Raw genomic sequence first — 7,153 nt, 5'->3', positions numbered from 1 at the left:
ATTTATCAGTCCGGGCAGAATTGGCTGAACAGTAGCCATGCGTGAGGATAAGTGTTCATTTTTAACAAAAACGCTGCGCGTTATACTGGCCGAGCTGCCTAATGAATTTATCAATCCGAGCAGAAAATTCTCTTACACCTCGCTGCGCGTTATATTAGCAGGGCTGCCTGATGGACTTACTTGTCAGTCCGAGCAGAGGTGTCCGATCAATGGACACACGTTCAGGAACCTCCACACCGAGCAGAGGAAACATTCGGTAATGGAAGTATTTAGCCGCGTTTGGAGTAATAGAGCGCGAAAACGGACTAATCCGTGGCAGGACACTTCCTGGTGTCCGAGGACAATCCCTTTGACGAGAATTTGGACGGATACAAGTTAATAGCAAGAACTCTACAGGGTATAATTCAATTACTGGCAATATGAGCGCCTTGGATTATATTATGGATGTCAAAAAATCAATAATTAAAATTGTGAATTACGGGATTATTGTTGCGTAATGCATATTCCTATTTGTTGATAATTTACACTCCAGTGGGCTAGGCACACTAACCCCCTAATGATGATACATATACATTTTACCGCTTACAAATGCAAAAAGGCAGATTAGCTGTGAGGATGAACCTCCATAGCGGCCATCTTAGGTTGGGGAGAAACAAATCATGCCCAATATATTAATCATGTTTGGAACATTCAATTTGACGAACATATTTACAAAAACGAACATATTTACAAAAAAACATATTTACAAAAAACACAACAGAGAGACAGTAGCACCCACTGTATACAGTTACAATTCAATGAGTAGTTGTCCTAGTGGTGGGCACTATGTATATTTATACTAAAATGCATAATTGCCAAGGTGTTAATTATGTACAGTGGGAGTATCAGACAAACACATATATACACCCAATTCATAGTTGCAATTTAGAAACCAACGTATATAATTACTCTCGGGATAAAGTAGCATTGATGATTAATTGGACATATGGGATCGAATATTAGTTGCAGATGACTTAAGGAGAATAACAGGATCAGAGGATTCCCACTTGTCTATTGATCTCTTCCAGTTCATTCAACCCTTTATGTGCCGTGTCTAAGAGGTGTATCCAACGACATTCCCTCCTGCTAAGGATGCTCTGTATGTCACCCCCTCGTGGGTTAGCTTGTATTTTTTCCACCACCCACCATTTGATGCTTTCCGGGGGGTGTGAGAAAGTAGTAAAATGCTGTACAAGTGGAGCCCCTATTGTTTTGCATCGTATTCGACTGACATGTTGGAGGATCCTACACTTCACTCTTTGGATGGTTTGTCCAACATACATGAATCCACAAGGGCAAAGGATGGCATAAATCACCCCTGTGGTATTGCAGTTACTGTGGATTTTTAATGTGTGTGTTTGATCATTGTGAGTAAAGGTGGTGCATTCCACAGACATGGGGCAAGCTTTGCAATTCCCGCATTTTTTGTGCCCAATTACTGGGGGTAAACCCCATAGTGTGGTTTGAGTCGGGGCTACAGGTGTTGGAAGAAGTGACTTGATGAGATGATCCCTAATACTTTTGCCTTTTCTAAAAGCATGTAAAGGGGTCGAGAGGCCACCTACTTCATCCTGCACCAAATGCCAATGCCGGTTAATAGCTTTTTTTATCTGGTTGCTTTTGGTGTTATATGTCGTCACACAGACTAGCCTTTCTTCATTGTTGTCTTTCTCTTGTGTTGTGAGTAGTTGGTCCCTATGATTGTGCCAGGCCCGTTTTCGTGCCCTCTTAAGTAGGCTGATGGGATAACCTCTCTCGCTGAGTCTCGCGATCAAAAGGGAAGACTCATCGAAGAAGTCTTCCTTCTTGGTACAGTTCCTCCGGATCCTCAGGAACTGTCCAAAGGGAAGGTTGTCCCTGAGGTTCCGGGGATGATGACTTGAGTACCTAAGAAGTGTGTTACGTTCACTGCTTTTCCTGTAGAGAGTGGTGTACAGGTGTCCTTGTTCTGATTTTATTTGTATATCCAAGAAACTAATGGTATATTTATCGCATTCTAGGGTGAACTGAATGTCCGCCAGTTGTTGGTTGAGCCAGTCGTGGAAGTCAGTCAGTGATGTTTTACAGCCGTTCCAGATGAGAAGGACATCATCGATGTACCTGGCCCACAGTTGGATGCGGTCACGATAAGGGTTAGTTTGGTTCAAGACATACATCTTTTCATACTCACTCATAAAGATAATAGCTAAGTTAGGGGCGAAGCTCGCCCCCATAGCTACGCCCTTGGTTTGTACATAAAATTTACCCAGACGGTGAAAAAATTCTGTGTCATCGCTATGTTGAGAAGTCTAAGGATAAACTCAGTCGGGACCCTGTGTGGGGCTGGTCTAAGGTTGAGGACCCTTTCCATGCACTCTAACGCAGCCTGTTGGGGGATATTGGTGTAAAGGGCAGCGATGTCCATGGTTGCAAGCAGGCTAACCTCCGGATCGTATTGGAGACCATCCACTAACTGTATGGTTGCCGTAGTGTCCCTAAGATAAGTGGAGGTGGAGATTGCTATTGGTTTCAGGAATATGTCAATATATTTACACAGTGGCTCCAACACTGAGCCACAGCCTGAAATAATGGGTCTCCCCGGTGGGTCTACCAGACGCTTGTGTACTTTGGGGAGTGTTAAAATGGTGGGCGTGCGTGGATGTTTATTGTTCAGGAAATCAAATTCTTGTTTGTTGATGATTCCTTCCTGCAGGGCAAGGCTTGTCACAGTGTTCCCTGTGTGGCTAATCGTCTTAGTCGGGTCTTTTTTGAGGAGCTTGTAATTACCCTCAACGTTTAGTTGGGTCAAAATTTCAGAGCTATATTTGTCCACACTTTGAATAACAATCGCGCCCCCCTTATCGGCGGGCTTTACTACAATATTGGTGTTTTCTTTGAGACCATAGAGGGCCAACTTTTCTTCTTTGCTCATGTTGTAAGGTACATATTGTCTAGTACTAAGGATCTGTTCCACATCTCTTGTGACTACCTGTTCATAGGCCAAGATCTTACTATTGACCAAATGTGATGGCGGGTTGAATTTAGATGGTGGTCGCAATCCACTAGCTGAAAAAGTCGGGTTATGGGGGACTTTCTGGAAATAGTGTTTTAAACGCACTTTCCTGAAGAATTGCTGTAACTCAATTTTTAAGTTGAAATCGTTGGGCATGGATGTTGGGACAAAAGAAAGCCCTTTAGAGAGCACTCTCTGTTCCTGTTGTGTTAGTACATGATCGGACAGATTTATAATCGGATTTTCTGGTCTGTGGACTACCATCTGTAGTGTTGGCGTCTCGTCCTGATCTCGCCATGAGAATCCGGTTGGAATGGTTTCTTGCCCCTGCCTGTCCCTCGACTCCAATTTCCACCCCGCGCTCCCCTGGGTCGTCCCCAGGGGCGGCCTCTGCCGCGTGGTCCCCACCATTGATCCTCGCCTAAAAAAGGCTGTTGATCTTGGTAATTCTGGGCCGAAGAGTTTGCCCCTGTACTTGTACTTGGACGATCTTGCTCGTTATCTGAGCCACTACTCGCTGATGAGCCTGAGAAAGTATTGTAGCGTCTGTATCCACCACGGCCTCTACTCGAGAAACCGCCTCTATGATCTTGAGTGTAGTATCCCTCCTCTAGATAGGGGTATGTGACCTTTTTATCATATGCCTTAATATCCTTAGCCACCTTCTCTAGTTTGGTTCCCTGTGTGTATATATCAAACTCCCTGATAGTTTTTTCTAGCCTCTCTAATGCTTCCTTAGCATTGACCAAGGCTTTATCATCAATAATTTCTTTTCTGAGTATTGCTATCTCCCTAGTTAACCTCTCTACTTCAGCTACTGCTGTCTCAATGCCCAAGACCATCCAATGTCTTGAGCACGTGTTGGATATAAAACTGAAGCCCTCCTTAAACTTTGGGTTTTCTAGGAAGATGGCTGGTTCATTCCTGACCTGTAATCCAATTGGGATAACGTTTGATCTTAGATATTTGGCTAATGTATGCCCATGTAACCTAGTACGTATTAGCTTCTTTTCCAAGCGTTCTAGTTTGGTAATCTTTTCATTTAAAGTCAAGTCATTGGTGGTAGTAGGGTCAGTAAGGAAAGTCCCACTGCCCTCTTCTAGTAAGAGTTTATCTATATAGTCCTCACTATAAGATAAAGTCTCTTTTTCAGACATTCTATGAACAATATTTTCTTATGCACATTGATTTTTGTAACTATAACGAAAATAACATCATTCACACAGTAATACACAATTAAACAAAACATACAACCCTCGCAGACGAACTGCACAAGGTAACCATTATAATAATGGGGTAACCCTAAAGGTACTGGACCTGGGTGATTACTAATATAAACAGACAATGGTCCAGGACCCAATTTTTTCAAAAATGAAAAATCAAAGATTTAACAACTCAAGGTGTGCATAAAATTCACAACCCAAACACAATTAAATGACAAACAAAAGAATAGGCAACTGTAATAAATTCAAGCTTTTTATGCATTTGATTCATGCTTGGAATTCAGAAATATATCTACAAATGTTTACATTTTATATACAATGCCCCGTATCAAGAGCGTGCAGTAAAAGAAAGGAAAGTGTCAAAGGGCGTGATGGTGATGAGGTGAAAACGGAGGACAGAAATCACACAGAGTGTATAAAAAAGTTATTCCATATTGATCAGAAGAAACAGTCAACAAAGGACTAGAGCAATAAACCCTGGCCACATTAGTAAGTCAAATAAACAATCCTTAATCATGTTCATGAGACATTAGATGTATAAATGTCTGCACTGAGGGGAAAGTAACATAAGTGGTCCAGGTATTCTTAATTATGTGTCGACGTTTCGACTCGTCTTGGGGCCTTGCGGTTAGTTAGTCCTGGGCCATGCGAGTCTTCTTCAGGACGGATATGACGGGGCAAGGGATCAAGTAGATGACCCTACAGAAAATACAGATATCAGTGAAGTCGTTGCCTATTTTCTATTAAAATTGAAACCTAGGGGAGGGTTCAAAATTAGCTTACCCTTCACAAGTTCGGGGGTAACTCAGTCTTTTCAGACGCGTGAAGGTGTCTTAGAGGTCCTCTGAAAAAATCAAAGAGGAACCTAAGCATTACAATCATGCTAGCCCAGTGGAAAAATTAATTACCAGGACGACCAGTATAAGTATGTAGTGAATTACCTTGTATTTGTTTTCTGTGATGTAAGGCCTCATCTATCCCCTCAGCTTCTAATGACATCCTTGGGGTCCTGTTGGAGTGCCCAAATTCTTGCAGGCTGATTGTGATAAATATTTATTCAAGACCAGTAAATATCACAAACGAGTCAGACACAATCGACCAACTTTCGGCTTTCTTAAATGACATTCCACAGGGTATACCATTTTTGGTGGGTGGCGATTTCAACTGCCATTTTGAACCCCTTCCAGGCTTACTGGATGGACTATCAAGGGAGGAGGATGCGGTTTGGCTGGTACCTCCATCGGTAGCCCCCCCACCAAGAGCCTGGACACCTCTAGCCCTTCAAATTAAAGCTCTAAATCTAAGGTGGGGCATATGGGCTTGTAACGTGTGGGCTCAGATATCCCTCCAAAATGTACTTATCATAGAGAGGGGGGATCTAGATTGGACTACATCCTGGTTCATCTTTCCATGTGGCCACATATTATTGATTTCGAGGTAATATCTAGGGAGGACAGCGATCACAACGCCCTAGAATTGATTTATGCGGTTCATGGATTAGAGGACAGAGGGGGTAAACTAGATGGCGCTGCTTTAGGGCTAACACTAACAAACAATAGACGGCGAGTGAGGTGGGAGAAGTTGGCTTCTAACCCGGAGAAGGTTTGTGAACTATATTCTCGGGTCATACCGACCCTTGAAAAGGTGTGCACGATAATGGAGCTTACTTTGCCCCAGGACAGACAAAAGGAACTAGGGAGGGCACATGAGAATCTTATTGAGTCCGTGACTGATATCTTTTTCGCTTCAGGAAAGAGACGGCATCACGATCGCCCCAACTGGTAGAATCATGCTTGTCGGAAGGCTAAAATGGATCTTCTGACATCCATCAAGGAAGGTGTAGATAGGTCAATTATCTAGGCAAGAAGAAGGGACTATAAGTACCTAATTACTAACGCCAAAAGTGAATGGGAGCATGAAAGATGGGAAAATCTTGCTAGAACACTAGCCACTAGGGACTCCCGTAAATTTTGGCGTATTGTTAATACAGGGTCTGAGGAGCTAGCCCCGGCAATTGAGCCCAACATTTCAGCCAAGACATGGCAGGTTCATTTTCACTCGTTATACAAGGCTCCAGACGATCAAACACATGATACTCCACTGAACATTGATCTAGCAACAGAGGGAGAACCTTTTACAGAGACGGAAGTCAGTGCAGCCATTATAGGGCTCGCAACAGGCAAAGCGCCCGGACTGGATGGCTTGCCGGGTGACCTATTTAAGCAAGAGCCAGATGTTTGGGCTCCCTATTTGGTCTTGATATTCAACGCCTTCATTAGGGGTATGGAGGTTCCCTGTACTTGGCTGGGCGCAGAGATTGTTCCAATATTCATAAAGGGATCACCTCTGCTCCCAGCCAACTACAGGCCCACTAGCCTCATAGATGTTTCCCAGAAGTTATTTGGTAGGCTGATATTAGATCGCCTCCAAAACTGGATAGAGGAGTTTTCCATTCTGAGTCCTTATCAGGCGGGATTTAGAAGAGGGGTTTCCACTATGGACCAGATATTCCGCCTGAACCTCCTCTATTGGAAGACTGCGGTACATGAGGGTGGCAGCTTGTACACGGTATTCGTGGACTTGCGCGCCGCCTTCGACCTAGTACCTAGAGACAGACTTTGGTCTGTATTGCTCGAGTTGGGCATTCCGGTGGATATCTTGACTATCCTGATAAGGCTGCACCAGGGAAATTTCGCACGTGTCAGGTGTGGGAGAAACGGGGCACTCTCCGATAAGTTCTCCGTTGACAGGGGGGTGAGACAGGGTTGTGTGCTTGCACCGACCCTGTTCTGCCTCTTTGTCAACGGGGTGATTGCCCACCTGACTAGGATCAATGACATTGATGCTCCCAAGTTGAACGGCAGCAGGGTGCCCGCAATCATGTTTGGGGATGACACCC

This window comes from Lissotriton vulgaris, chromosome 7, assembly GCF_964263255.1.
Source record: "Lissotriton vulgaris chromosome 7, aLisVul1.2, whole genome shotgun sequence".
NCBI lineage: Eukaryota > Metazoa > Chordata > Amphibia > Caudata > Salamandridae > Lissotriton > Lissotriton vulgaris.
This window is presented reverse-complemented; position numbering follows the sequence as displayed.